The sequence below is a fragment of the Coturnix japonica genome, chromosome 20, assembly GCF_001577835.2.
Source record: "Coturnix japonica isolate 7356 chromosome 20, Coturnix japonica 2.1, whole genome shotgun sequence".
NCBI lineage: Eukaryota > Metazoa > Chordata > Aves > Galliformes > Phasianidae > Coturnix > Coturnix japonica.
Genome location: NC_029535.1, coordinates 8,248,851 through 8,264,116, shown reverse-complemented (window position 1 = coordinate 8,264,116; position 15,266 = coordinate 8,248,851). Strand labels below are relative to the sequence as shown.

The 15,266-nt window shown below is 46.8% G+C and overlaps 1 long non-coding RNA gene across 1 annotated transcript; it reads left to right on the top strand.

The window, feature by feature from the left end:
* Positions 1-178: 178 nt before the first annotated feature.
* LOC107323018 lies at positions 179-15,266 on the top strand. Its single transcript, XR_004309428.1, has 3 exons — positions 179-260; positions 11,881-12,004; positions 14,686-15,266. It is a non-coding gene; the product is annotated as an uncharacterized LOC107323018 (long non-coding RNA).

The following is a 15,266-nucleotide window of genomic DNA, read 5'->3' as shown; positions in this document are numbered from 1 at the left end:
AGTGTGAGCCCTATAAAAGGGTGAGGGAGGAAATTCATCATTGGAGTTGGCTGTGTTCTTCTACAGAGGATATTGCATAGAGAATCTGCAGTATGGGAGCTAGGAAATGCATTAAGCTTGGCCACAGCTGCAGGTAATGAATGAATTAACTCTGTCTCTTTCCTCCTCCTCAGCCTACAAAAAGAGGCCAGTGATGAACAAGAACTTCTAGAGGAGCTGGAGGTGAGGATTATGAAGGATTTTGGCCAGGCATTCTTAAAGTGAGTACCTGTGCTCTCTGGAGCAGTAGAGTTTTTGTTATTGCATTTCCTAATTCCTAAGAAAATACAGAGCAGCCTCTTTGTGTTTTAAGGTGCAGCTGGAGGGGAGGGATCTCCTCTGAAAACAAGTGGGAGAAGTTTGACATACTGATCTTCATAGAGTGTTACTCGCTTGTTTTTTCAGTGTAAATATCTTTGTTTCTTAAAATAGCATTTGATGAATGTGTGTGTTATTCCAGCAGTGACAATGTTTAATTCTCTCAGACTGGTTCATGCCTCTATGCAATTCTTCTGTGCTCCATGGCTTTTCTAAAAGCCTTTGCTTCAGCAGCCCTGCCAAGCAGCATAATGAACATACCAAAGCCCCTTATGGGCTGCAGAGCAGGTGATGAGGCCAACTGCACCCGGGGAAGAAAAGCAGCATCAATGAATGCACCTCCAGGGTACAGAACAAAAACAACAAATGCTGTTTGGGAGCTGGGAGAGATGTTGGTAAGGTGGGAGACAAGTAGGTGAACTGGGTGCCAAAGTTTATGTGGAGCTCATAAAGAAGCTGGGCAGTCTGAGTTATTTGCTATGGAAACCCAGCAGCTGGGTTTGGGGCATGGACAAGTTTGCTGCATCCTAAACAGGGGCTGGGTAGGGTGCCTACAGCTGTGCTCACAATGGTATTCAGATCAAAATTACAGCTTTTTCCTCCCTGTGAGCTGAGGTTTAAGCTGTGTCCTGCACAGGAGGAACCAATAGGAACCAATTAAGCCACAGGACTGAAATCCCTGTTGTAAAATCCTTTTTTCCACCTGGGCGTATTTCCTGTGAGCAGCCTGATGATGACAGCCAACAAGAAACCTGGGAGAGAAAAAACCCAGACGGTCTTGTTTGCATGGTAAAACTCAATGCAGCGGCTGCATAGAAGACAGGAGAAATAAGCAAGGATGAGATGCCACAGGAGGGAAGGGAGGAGTGAGCATTTTTCTAATCCCTGCGTTTGACAGCTAGTTCATATGAATACCTTGGGGAAGGCAGGGGCCTTCTGAGTGTATTTTCTTTCTAAATAGATCTATAGATACACTAATTAGCCGGAGGAGAAGTACAGGAGTTAATCCCTAATTATGTAAATGCATCGTTTCAATTAATTAATGCACGTGGCACTTGTGCTCTGGTGATAGGCACCCCAAGGAAAGACAGGCACTAACAAGAATAATCATATTTAACAGTCTGCTCCCATTTATTCCTCCAAGTGTGATTGGTGTCAGACCTTCCCATAATCTTCCTCTATAATTCATTGTTGCTCGTTGTTGCCTTGTTATAAATTATCCGGAATCATGGGCTGGAAACGATAGTTTTGCAAAACAACAACATGAAAAACCTGTTTGATGGATTGGTGAAGGAGTATGAAGGAGAAGGGGAAGTGCTGGGTTCTGCACTGGCTCTCACCCTGTGCTCTTGGGGTCTCCATCCCATGGGGCAGACTGGGAGGAGCCCCCCTGGTTGGATGCCTGTAGTTTGGGTGCTATGGGTTTGTCTATTTGATGGTGTAGGGTGGTGGCTGGAGGGAGTGTGGAGACTGGGGAGAGAAAAACAAGTTACCAACGAGTGTATTTTGAGCCATTAAAAAAAACTCTTCCATTAAAAGGGCATTGCTGACCTTCTTAAATGGGACTGCCCAAACCCTGTTTACAGCTTCATGCAAGCCCAGCAAAAGAAAGATCCAATTTCTCCTGTTTATTTTTTTTCCTTTTAAATGCTAGCATTTCAGCTCAGACAGTGACTGCTAAAGATAATAAACAGACCACGTTTATATAAACCTAAGGGGTCTGCAATGTCCTTTCCATGTTGTTTCTCAGAACTGAAAGCATCGCACTGGAATTGAAAGCTGCTTTGTCAAGGAGAAGGCACAGGGGGTGTACAGGGCTGGGTATGAGAGGTTGCTTGTGGTGTGGGATAGGTTTGTGGCTGAGCCCTGCAGTGCAGACAGGAGTTGGTGGGCAACCTCTGCTCTACTGGCGCGGGCTGTGTTTTCTATCAGCAAGATAAAAATACTCTAAAGTGGTCCAATGGAACATTTTGCAGCAAATAATTGCCTCTTGGACTGGGCTAAGCCTGCTTTTATTAAAAGGCAGGGCACTGCCAGGTTTGTCCGAGGTCTCCTTGGAGGGCTGAGGTGTTTGCAGAGGTTGTGCCTGAGCTGTTTTTGAGACTGACAACAAACATGCTGGTATTGCAGCCTGTCTCCTTGGGGCTCGGAGCTCCAAGGAGGTGTGATGCTGTGCGTTGTGCTCAGATACAGCAGCAAAGAGCTTGAGGTGATACCTAGAGGGCTGAAGTTCAGTGGTATTCGGGATACTTCTCTATGACTGGCATCAGCATCGCACTGCACAAGAGATAAGAAATAGAGTGATAAGTAGTGTTGGTGGGAAACTCATTGCAAATGAACTGCTGGATGGAAGCGTGCATGCCTGAGCTGTTTCACTTTATGGGCCACATCCCTCTGTCGTAAACCACACTTTTGAGTTTTGAGCCTCCTTTCCTTTCCCTGGGGTGTTGGCACTGTGACTCCCCCCAGGGTTTTGTTCTCCCAGAAAGCAGGGAAACCAATCCCTTCCTAAGTCCATTGGGGCTTCCCATTGTTTTCAGGCCTGGAGGTGGAAGGGTTTGCAGGAGCAACTTAAGCCAGGCACCATAGGGAGCTGTGCTGTCCCATGCTGTGAGCCAGCCCCACTGCAGCCACCTTATCACCGACACTGCAGTGCGCTGCAATCAAAAGTTGATTTTCTCTATTCAACAGGACAAAAAAAACCGATCTGAGGTTTTGGTGACTTTTTCCCTCCAGTTGCTATGGTAACTGTTTTGTCAAGCTGTCACTTTAGGTGTTTGGATGAGAGAAGGTTTAATTTTGCCTCTCCAAAGTAGCCCATTCCTTTAAGTATAATTTTCCCTAGTGGAAAATTCCTGCTGCAGCATCCCATTGCTTCAGAGGGCATCCTTTGTTGGGGCTGCAGCCTTCCATTTGCACTCACAGTGCCAAAATACTCACTTGTCCATTTAACTGGCTTAACTGTGAGGTGTTTCTCTCTTTTTGAAGACCTCTCTCCAAGCTTATGCCCAATGCTTATCGAAAGCTTCAAATGACTCAGAAAGGAGTCCTTAGTGATTAAAAACAAATAAATAAACATGAAAAAGGCTTAAAACATGCTAGAACTGCATGATGGACTGCACAGGGGTCTGCTCAGGAGCCTGAGGATGGCCATGGATGTGTGCAGGAATGTGATGCTTTACCCCAAACCAATTTGCTGCTGTTTGGTGTTGGGCAATGGTCAGCCTTGCTGGCAGTGCAGGACTGCAAAAGCTTTATCTGCAATTGCTTTGTTACAACATCTCTTCCTAAACTGATCCAGAACTACATCAAAATCAGCCTATTTTTGTCTTGCCCACAACTTCTCCTTTCAGACTTTTGATTTATTTTGGAATGGGATTGCTCTGAGGCCTCGAAGCATGTTAGTTTCTTGCTGAAACGTGTTCACTGCAGCCAATTGGCAACTACGTGTTTAACTGAGCTCCGCTCTGTTCAGCATCCCTTACAGTTGATTACAGCTATTCTTGCCCACCTAAAGCGTTGTATCTTCTTTCCCAGTTTAAAATACCCTCGGATGGGTTAAGAACGTTTTAACTCCTTCCAGCAGAACTTTCCCTCTAACCCGAGCAAGGACCAACAATAACAAAGCGAGACTCGCCTTTCCTCCATGCACTGAGCGGTGCGCGCTGCCCCCTGGTGGGACCAGCACTGCAGAGCGCCTGTGCCTTCCAGCCGGGAGAAAATACAGCGAAACTTCCAAAAAGATGGGATATAATGCAAATCATTGCTAAAAGTCCTTTCCTGGCTCCTCCAGGGAGTGTGCCTGGCTCTGAAAAGCTCTGATTTCAGTGCATCCTCTTATAAGGAATATGTTCTTTTTTGCCTTCCATGCTCTTCCTCAATGGCTTTTTGGTGTGTGCAGGGCACAAGCTCTATGAGGGTGCCAGAAGGAGTGGGGTCAGCAGGTACATGGTGTCCCTGTTTTCATCTCCCTCTGCTTCTGCTCCATTGAGAAGAGAGGAACACCCAAGGGGTCTTTGCTGTCAATTGCTGCCCTTCTTTGTGATGCAGATGGAAATGAGTGCTGCACTGTCCCGGCATGATCTTGCCTTGGAGATGCTGAAGCACAAGTAGGAGAAGTAGTGGGAGGTGAATGTCTGAATGTGAGGATGGAAAGCTATATTCTGTGGTTCTATGAAGGAGAGAGGGGATGAGTCCAATGCTGGAGGCTTACCCAGTCATAGAATTGTGTTGTTTGAGTCAGAAGGGACTATAAAATGCCATCTGATCCAACTCCCCTGCAGTGAACAGGGACATCTACATCAGACTGATCAGGTGCTCAGAGCCTGTCCAGCCCAACCCTGAGTGTTTCCAGGGTTGGGTCACCACCACCTCTCTTGGCAACCTGTGCCGGTGCCTCACCATCCTTATTGCATAAAACCCTATTCCTTATATCCAGCATAAATCTCCCCTCTTTTAGTTTGACGCTATCCCCCCTTGTCCTATCACAACGGGCTCCACTAAAGATTCTCCCCCCTTATTTCATGCAGCTCTTTTAGATGCTGACAGGCCACTCTCAGGCTTCCCCGATGCCTTCTCTTCTCCAGGCTGCACAACCCCAACCCTCAGCCTGTCCTCATAGGGAGGCGTTCCATCCCTCAGAGCATTTTTATGGCTCATATGGTCTGATTATTCTTTTTTTTGGGGGGTGGCGTTCTGTCAGGAGCTGGATTTGATGGATCCCTTCCAATGTGGGATATTCTATGAAATAAAGGTGCTGGGGAGGATGCTTGGGTGGCTCTGGCTGTTGTGGGGGCTGGAAGCCGGGTCTGGCCCCCTCCTGCAGCACCGCAGGGTAGGAGGGCTCTGCCATCATGCAGCCCCAGGGCTGCTGCAGGGCAGCTCTGCCTGCGAGCTCCAATTAGCATTAATACACGGTTAGTCTTTTTGAGCCTTGAGAAGTCAAATAAAGGGGAAAGAATGAGTAGGGCTGCTGAGATTCACTAATTGGCACTTCCTTCCCTCACCCGTCTGCTCGCTTACAGATCAGCAGCGCTTTGAACGCAGTGTAATTGAATTGTCAAGTGGCAGGAGACATGTGTCCGTGTGTGGCTCAGCCCTGTGCTCAGTGATTTGCAGTGTTCCTTTACATGGATGTGCTTCTGGCTCTCAGTTGCACACACGTTGTGAGCTCTCCATCACTGTTAGCACTGAGCAACAGTGCTGTGATCCTGTGAAGGGAGGGCACTTAGCCATGTGTCAGAGGATGAAGTCATCAGGGCTGGGCTAATGTGCAGTGCTGGTACAAGAAAGTTGCATTTAAAGGTTTTGCTTTTTGAGCCTGTGCTTAGCAGGTGAGACTGATCCCCTGATGCTGAAAGGTGGGAGGACCCTGGGTAGGAACAGGAGGGATATCCAACTGCTGGTAGCTCTGGTGTGGTTTGCCTTTGGGATTGACATGTAAATGCTTTTCTCCAAAGCTGGTTTGCACTGAACATCTGCTCAAACAGTTGGCTTTAAGAAGGATGTCTCTTAGAGCATCAAGGATAGATATGAGTCATAAAAGCCCCATTCAGGAAAGCAGGGGAGAACTCTTCCCTGAAGCCACCTCCAGCCTTTTCCAGGAGAGTATATGTAAATAGTTAAGATTGCATCTGCATTACCTAAATGAGGGCCAGAAAAGCCTTTCATTTCCAGTGAGTGTGCAGAATGTGTCCCCACAGCAGGTTGAGCTGGAACTCCCTGTTTGCATATCTGTGCTGCAAGGGGATTTAGAGAAATGCTCTGATTGCAGCACTTCCTCAGACTTTGAAGGCTCCTTTATCCAACACAGCCCTTTTCGAGGCTCTGAAGGGGAGATTTATGGATCTGATCTATTGGGCAGCAGCCAAGCACTCTGTGGTGATAATTTGAAGATAAAACTTTACTCCAACAGCAGCCTTGGCTGCCCTGGGAGAGACAGAGCTGTTCTCTATTCTTTAAGTTTGCCACCTGGGAAGCTTTTTAGCAATAAATAGTCATGAGCTGCTATTCTGGGTGCACGTGGTTGGTTTCAGAACCGTAAGACAGGTTAAAAACAAATACAAATAACCCCTCATTTCTAAGGCCTGGTTTCTGATCTCTGCTGCCTTGCTCGCCTATGAGACTCGCAGAAGAATAAACTCCTACAGATCTGATTTTCCTTAAAAGAATAGAGCTGCTCGCATTGGAAGGAAAGAAACGTGCTCTGGTTTTTGTTTAGGTGGTTGCTATTGTTTGCTCTGCTCTTTTGGAAGGGGATGAGTCACACCTGGAGTCACAGTGTTCTCAGAAACCATTCCAATTTGACTTAAAAAGTCAACAACATTAATTGCCATCCAACTACAAGCAGTTTGTTGTACCAAATATAATTCCTGACAGTATAGAATCGAATAACACTTTTCTCCCCTGTGTCTAACCAGAAAATTCCTTGTAATTCATGAAGGACATCAAGAAAACAAGAGAGCTTGAGCTGACGCTACCAAACTGGGATAATCTGCAGGATTATCCTCTAGGTATTGATCTCAGGAGAAAGAGGAGCAGCTGCAGAATCCTCCCAGGGCAAAATAATTGTGCCTGAAATCTTGTTTGCCAACTGGTCTGTATCCAGAGCAAAGGAATTATTTGGTGTTTTTTTTTTTTTTCTTTTAAAGGGGGGTGGGGAAGGAAATGTCAAATGTGATAATTTAGTTTGTAGGATTGGGGAAGCCTTGCAGCTTGCTTTGCTAACCTGAGCATGGGTGAAAGAGACCTTTAACCTGTAAGAACAAAACATTGTTGTGGCTCTTGGAGAAGTCATGCTGTCCTATTCCTTGCTTAGCTGTTTCTTGGAGAGAATTGGTTTTGCTCAGCAAAATCTGGCTGGCAGGGTTGGCAGTGGCAACACACACAGCCCTCTGCTCTACTATTCTGCTGTCACCAAGAGGGGAAGCAGCCTGTTCCTGCAATGGGGACAGCAATGACACAGGCATGACAGCCTGATGGGTGTATGAGGGTATGAGTTTGGGCTCGGAGGGTGCATTTTGCTGGCTGCTGGGTGATGCTGAGCTGCTCTTTGGGCTGGAGATGGGCACACAGTGCTTTGTGCTGCTATCAGAGTGAGGAGGAGCGGAAGGGGCTGTGTGGATGGACAAGGAGAGCTGCATCTGAGGGAGATGCTGTGAGGTCCCTTTGTGCCTTCCAACAGACCTGACTCTGTTACTGCCCTGGGTGGGAGGAACATGGAGTAGGAAGGGAGATTGCCTGTCCTTGCCATGGGAGCACCACAAAGCCTGCATTGAGGGAGGGTCTGGGCTGAGACAGTCCCTTCTGTCCTTGGAAACCTTCCCAAGCAAATCCAAGATGCTGTGGGGTTGTCTTTGCTCTCTAAGGGATTCATTCATGGGGCCTGACCTCATTTCCCCTCAGCACACACCAGTGTGTATTCTCTCTGCCTTGTTAATCCAAAGGCGTTATCGCTCCCATGTTTGTTTGAACAAGTTCCTCACAGCTCTCTCCCAGGTGGGCTCTGTGCTGCTTTCTTTCCTCATGTGTTCAGAGAACAAACCAGCTTAAAATTAACATTGGAGCCATTTATTATTGTTCTACCCAGCTCTCCTTTGGTTACGTGCCTGCAGCCCCTCAGCACTCAGCCCATCCCCTGCAGATGGCTTTGTTGCTGTCCTTATCTGGGGGTGAGCCTAAAAACCCTTGGGCTGTGGGGTTGATAGGTGCAACTTAACCATGCAGAAGAAGTCAAAGATGAACAGAATGAATAGAACAGAATTTCTCTGAGGGAACACATGAGACCCTGTAAAAGCTCTGCATGTAAATGTGCCCAAGGAGGCACAGGCAGAAGGGATCTGTCTATTTGCCATCAGGTAGCCCAGGAAGAAGGTTTGTATGAAGGAAGGCAGAGCACTTTTCCACCAAGGCTTTGGGGAAAACTGCTGGGGATATGTGGAAGAGTGCATCGGAATGGTGTTTCTGCAGTGCAAGGACAGGGAGAAGACCCATATCCTTTAAAAACCATTGCGATCCCAAACTAGAAGTAAAACCTCCCTGCGGGCTCAATCAGGTGTTTGGAAGCTGCTCTGTGCACGATTAGATGATTTCCAGCCTCGCTGCCGGGCATCCCTTTGCTGATCCGTGCCGCTGGCATCAGTAGGTGGCGGCAGCTACTCGGTCTCTGCTCTCAGTGTTGCGGAGGATGGCTGCACCTCTGCCTTTCTCTTGGATGCTTTTCCTCCTTTTTCTTTCCAACGCAATCCAAACTGTAGATGGCAGCAGGATAAAGACTATCCCGTTTCTTTGTGATTCTTGTTCTGGATAGCATATTTTTTTTTTTTCTACTAATGGCTGCTTGCTGCCTGTGCTTCTGCCTTGCCTTGACTTCAGGGCAGAGAGCATCACAAAGATTCTTGTGTGCTCCAGCTTGGAGATTGCTGTAGATGCTTCCATCAGAGCTGTCTGAAGGTTTTGGTACAACTGGTGCATTATGGCCAGGAGAGAGATGTGAGTGTTGCCTGCTGTTAGAGGGAGAAGTTTATAAGAGTGGTTGTGCTGGCTGAGAGCTTGTGGTTCCTTCATCCCTAAAGGCTTCCAGATCTTGCCTGGATGAGGCTTGGGCATCCTTGGGCAGCACAGAGCTCAGCTATGCTCAGAATCCAACCAGGAACCTCCAGAGTCTTCCTGTACTCTGCAACTTGATCCCTATCAGTTGCTAATTGTGCCCATCTAGATCAACATAACAGGGTTTCCTTCTCCTTTAGCCAGATGCATGGTTGGATCAGATGATCTTGGTGTTATCTGCTGCCACTTCTGAGCTGGGGTGGATGAGTCTTCTGAAATGCTCTCCAGGCTTTTTGCCTGCCACCTTGTGAATAACCCTTATGGTGTCCCAGATGTGTTTTCAGGGACCCTGAGGCCACCTCCTTGACTATCTCCTTGATACAGCCACACTGAGTCTTCCTCAAGCCTTTTCTGAGGCTCTCCTTGGTGATTTGGTTTAAAGCATCCCTTTTGTTTGATCTGATGGGAGTTCAGCAAGCTGATGTCCTAAGGGACATACGTCATTTTAAGTATATATTACACAGCAGAGGAGGATATTTTGATGTAACACCTGCTGGCTATGAAGAAAAAAAATAAATAAGCTTGAAGTGAAAAAGCTTCCTCCAAATAAGAGCTATTAAAGTAACTCATGGGGACAGAATATTTAGGCTATTTAACGTGCCATAAATCTCCTGGGGGGAATTCTTACTCTTTTAAATCAAGTGGCTACTGAGTTAAATCTGTTTCTCTCCTCAGCTTCCCGTAATTACAGCACAGCTCCCTGCACATCTCGAGCCACCTGCAGTGCCTCTTTCTGCTGAAAGGGCCTCCCAGATGTTGGACACCCCTGGGCATAGGGCCCTGTATCTCTGGGGCTGTGGCTCTTAAGCCCTGTGGGTGCTCTTTGCACCGTGCTGCCTTTGTGGAGCTGGGAAGGGATCCAGAGCAGCTGTGCTGGGCCCTGTCAATCTCAGACTGCAAAGTCATAAGGAGAGGAAAATAATCATCGTATTAATAATAATAATAAAGCCGTCAACTTGTCTCATCATCCAACAGCAAAAAGGTTTTGGTTGGAGGTTTGTACCGGTTATAATTTTCTCCAAGCTGATTTCTCCCTGCGATGCCACTATGCAGCCCGTAAGCGATACTCAGGCAAAATCTCCTCTGACATTCATCTCTGTTTACGGAGCTCATCCAAAAACAAGAGGCCTTTTCTTCACTTTGTTCAGCATCACCATGACTCGGTTGCCAAGGCACCCACCCGCCTTTGACTGCTGCGGTTTGGATCCAACCAGTGATGCCTGAGCCCTCCTGACCGTGTCCCTGTGATGAGCCCACAGCTGAGCATCATGGTGTGAACCAAATGGTGCCATCCCTTGTGATGGAGTCCCGACTCCGCTATGAAGCCTTGGAAAGCTTCTTGCTGGGCCCAGCATTCAAACTTGCCTTCAAACTTGATTTATCACAGCCAAAAAAAGAAAAGGGAAAGAGTGGTACATCTCAGAAAAGGCTTGAGCAGCTGTGCCTGTGTGGCACTTCCACCATAATCACTGCTGCTCTATATACTGAACTGGAAGAACTGGTCAAGAAGTCACTGGAAAAAGGATGCTGTGGTGCTGGACCAGCTGGGAGCCAAGCTGAGATTGTTGTTGTCTGTTCTGCTGGTTTTCCACCCCAACTTCATTGGATGATGTGTATCTAGCTGAAATACACTGGATTTTCTAACAAAATCATTTGTAGCTTTAAAACCCACCACCCTGAGCAGACAAGAACTGTACCTAAGACAGCTCCCATTCATACATTGCTGCTGAGGCTAACAACATTCATAAACACCACCAAATTCAACCCAATAAATGGAAGAAGATGCTTCTCCTTTTCTGTTTTTCCATCAGAGAAGAATCATCTCCTAAACTGCATGGCACACGGAGTGGTAAGAAGGGAGCTGGGTAGGGAGCAGGCAATGCATTGTGATGCCTTTAAGTCACTGGATGAAGTTCATTTCTCCTTGTCTGTACAAGGCTGGACTCTGCATTTTCATGGTAAATTTGTTTACCGAGCCGTTGTTGAAATTCTGGAAGCAGAGAAAATGCATTTGCTCCATAACCTTTCCGGATCTGACAAGTCCTATAAAATCTATTAAAGCCTTTAATGAAATCCCCGCTCAGAGCCAGCTCCCATGAATGAATGTGGAATCGGAATTTAAATTAAAATGTTGTTTTTGTAGTCTGTGGGTTTTAGCCTTGACAGAAATTAAAGGGACAGTTCACGTTTGGGGGTTTATAGCTCTCTCCCTTTACTTTTGTTCTGCTTCTTCCTGCAGAGGATGGCTGTTAGAACCTCTCCTCAATCTGAGTGCGTAACTGCTGCAAGCGTAAACCTGGCTATTCTGCATAATTTCAATTAGAAAAGGCAAAATTGGCTAATGGGCAGCGCTGTCCTTTAAATGAGCTGTGGGTCTCTTGTTAGCAGACACAGGGTGCTGTGCCCTATCTCCCCTAGAGGTGCATGGGGCTGCCCTCACTGTGGAGGTGACTGATGCCTCATCCCTGTCCCTCTGCTATTGGCCCTATAGAGATGCTTGCAAGCAATCCTCTGTGAGGAGCCTGATGCAAATCCATTGGATGTGCTTGGCTTTGCATACTCAATCCTTTAATTTCCATATGTAAATACAGGGCTGCGTGTGCAGGGGTTGTGCAGGCAATTAATTATTTTGATCTCTCTGCACAGAGCAAAGTGAAAAATCCCACAGTGAAACACAGGCAGCTCAGTCTCTGTGATAAAAGGCAGCAGTGGGCTTTGCTTGTTTTCTCCTAAGCTGGGACCTGACGTGCCCAGCAGAGCTCACATTGCATTGGCTTCTGCTGTTCCCTGCAAGAAAGGAGTCAGCAGTTAACCTGGCAGAAGGAAATCTCCCCCCACCCCACATTCCCAAGGCACTCAAGGGCCTTTTGGTTCCTTGCTCCCTTTTCATTGCCTTGTTTCTGCTCTTCCCCTCAGGTTTCCTTGCTGAGCTCTCACTCCAAAGCCAAGTCTTCTGCTGTTCGGTGTCTGCAGCTTTGTTTCTGGGTCCAGGCAGTGGGATGGAGAAAGGATGGGGGTGTTCCAACAGCCAGCATGGAAGGTGAGCAGGGAGATGTGCAAAAACCAGTCTTAAGGGGGAGCACCTGAGGAAACTGGGATTGTTCGGTCTGGAGAAGAAGTGGTTCAGGGCAGATCTCATCAGACACTACAGCTCCCTAAAAACAGGTTGTGATGAGGTGGGTGTTGGTTTCTGCTCCCATGTTACAGATATAGGATGAGGATCGGGTTGGATATTAGGAGAAATTTCTCACAGATAGAATGGTCAGGCATTGGAACAGGCTGCACAGGGAAGTGGTGGAGTCACTGTCCCTGGAGGTATTCAAGAAAAGGATAGAGGTAACATTGTGTAATGTGATTAGTGGGGATGGGTCGATGGTTGAGCTTGATGATCTTTGTGCTCTTTTCCAACCTTAATGATTCCATGATTGTTTCTGCCATGAGTAATGCTGCAGTGTTTTCCACGAGAGGGAGAAGCTTCTCTCCCTAAGAGGAGCAAGGAACTACTGCTTGAATTTAAACCTTTTTTGGGGATAGGAGAAGGTTGAGCGTGCCTATGGGCAAAAAGATTTCCCCCATCTTCATTGGCAGACAAGGCCAAGGTTGGGAAGAGTCACTCCAGAAAGGAGCATCTTGGAAGGCAGGCGAAGACGAGAGTGTTTGCAATGCAGGAAAGCAGAGCAACTCATTAGTGCAATGTGAAGTGAAAGAGAAAATGCTTAAATTTGTTGGCAAAGTGGCAGAAGGAGGGAAAGGAATGCTCTTTCCATGTCAACACATTGCTGGAAAGATAGTGAAAACTTTGCTTTGTTTTGGTAGCCATGAAGCCTTTCTGCTTTTCATTCCCTTTCCCTTAAGTCGGGTTATTACAAAGCCATCCGTGCTGTTTCAAAGCAAAAAAAAATATCATTAAGTTTCATTTTGAAAATGTCAAAACAAAATGTTTTGGCATTTCTGAAGTGAAACATTTCATTAAAAATGTTTCATCTGAGTGTTTTGACATTTTTTAGATCCGTTCTCCACCTCCCCCACCATTTTTTTTTCACTTTTCCCAACCTAAATTTGTTAATATTTTTAGTCCTTCTGAAACATAATTTTCCAGAAAACATCTCAGTAGTTAAAAACCAAATAAGTGGCTGCCTTGGGAGTTTTGTTAGCGGTGAGCAATGGGAAACCTGGATGACTGATGGTGCTGTTTTACAGCCTCAGTTGTCATTTCCATGGTACACAAGGATGTGTGACTGTTAGGGCAGAGCAAAAAGCCTTCACTCACTTTTTATTCATTGAGTTGTATCATCAAGAATCCCCTCACTGCATGAAGAGGGCAGAGCAGGGTGACTCTGGATATGCTGCACCCCAGCACAAGCAAGCTACTGATGCTCTCAGGCTCCGTCAAATGCTGACTTTAAAGCATTGCTCTTTGCACAGCAGAGGGAATAGCTCACAGGGTGTGCTGCTTGTTGCAGACTGTGATAGTTGCCTATTGGAGCTCAAGGTGGTTGTCACATTTGCAGGCTGTCCCAGGACTTCAGGAAGCCCCAGAGGCTGCCTCGGCACTATGAAAAATATCAACAATATATCTAATCTGCTAATGAAAGATCCAGTTGGTTTTAATCCAGATAAGCTAGTTATCTTCATGCAACCCCCCAGGCCTGTGGCTGGAAAGCTGGGAAGGATGCTGGCGCTGTGGTTGCTTTGAGAGCTGCGGTCCCATTGCTCTCTGTATTGGCATTGCTGGGACCCGGCTGGCAGAGCAGCAGCCAAGGACCTCCTCCCCAGGCTGGCTGCTTGCATCTCCATCTGGGCAAACAGCAAACCTCTTTTTTTTTGCTATAAAAAAATATTATTTTTCCTCCTTTCTTCTGCAGCTGCATGTTGAATTCCTATATGTTGGGAGTGGATTTAGGTGTCAGGGCCACAGATGTCAATGAAAAGCACCCTGCACTTCTAATTTGGGTGATGCCAACTCACTGAATGCTGAGTTTTCCCAACAAGCATTGGGTTCTCGTTGCACTGAGTTAACCAGTTGGCAGCAGTGATCTCTGCTTGAAACCCTGCTGGAGATGGGACCCTGGTGGGTTTTACAGGGGCAAGCTCAGGTGTGGGGACAGATGCAGCCTGAAAGATGGATTTGCCCAAAGGAAAAGGGGAACAAACCACCTCTGTTCTCCTCATTCATCAGGCGTGTGCACTTTCTAAGCAATAAGAGCCACCTTTGCAGCTTTGCATCTCTCTGCCCCGACTCCCTGGCGTTGCCACTGCTCCTTTCTAAACAAACATTAAGAAATAAAAGGCGGAAGGGAGGTGGTGGTTCAGGAACGAAAAGTCCCACAAAGAAAATTATCTTCCTTTCACTCGAGTTTTATTTTCTGAAAGCTGCTGGGCTGCACAGGCGGCTCCGTTGATTGCAGTTTCAGTCCCTGATTATGCAGTAATGGAAGCATCAGAAATCATTGCGCTTCCTTCCTCAATTTGAGTTTGCCCTTCATCCCGTGGTTTCAGGCTAAGGAGAAAATGGTCATTTGGAAGAGGAAGGGAGAGGAGGGGGGGAAAGAATGCAATCTTCTTCATTTCCCTTAAAGTCACAGCTCTTTATTTGCCATTCCTATTCTACATCCTGCCCATTTCAAAAATCAATTAGCAGCTGTCCTATATGTGAAGAAAAAAAAGCCTTTTATGGGGAAACTTTTACCTAGGCTGAAAAGTACTTTTCTGTCCTTGCAGGAAAGCTGCTTGTTGATCAAAGCAGGAATTCCTGGGTTAAAAGCTGATAAATGCTGGAAGGAGGCACTTTCTGAGCACATGGAAGGCTGTGGCAGGTACTTGTCCTGGTGAAGCTCTGCACTGGTAAGCAAGAAATAAGGGTTATAGCAGTGGAATCCAGCAGGCTGCAGGGCTGGGGCTGTACTATCAGAGCTGCAGAGGAGAGGAAAGCAGCTCTCCCAACAAGAGGTGTGGGGGCTGAGTTGACTGTGCCCATCCTCTCACCATAACCACCCTCCAATAGTTGGGATTGCTCAAGTAAGGGCTGAGCAGCTGTGAGCTCATTCCCTTATTCTATGTGGGGGCAAAAAATATGGTCTTTATTTCAAAGTTTTATGTTACCTGCACTCATCTTTATTAGGATACACAACGTGGGCATCTGAGTAAGTACTGCTGATCACAAGTTCACCAATTAAGCCAAAGTAGCTTCACAACCTGACTTCAGAGCACTGGGGCTGGTGCATTTGGATGCTCAGCCCCAAGGAGAAAGCAGAGCTTTGCCCATCCTTTAGTGCCCAGGGCTCTGTGCTGTGGTCCTCTTG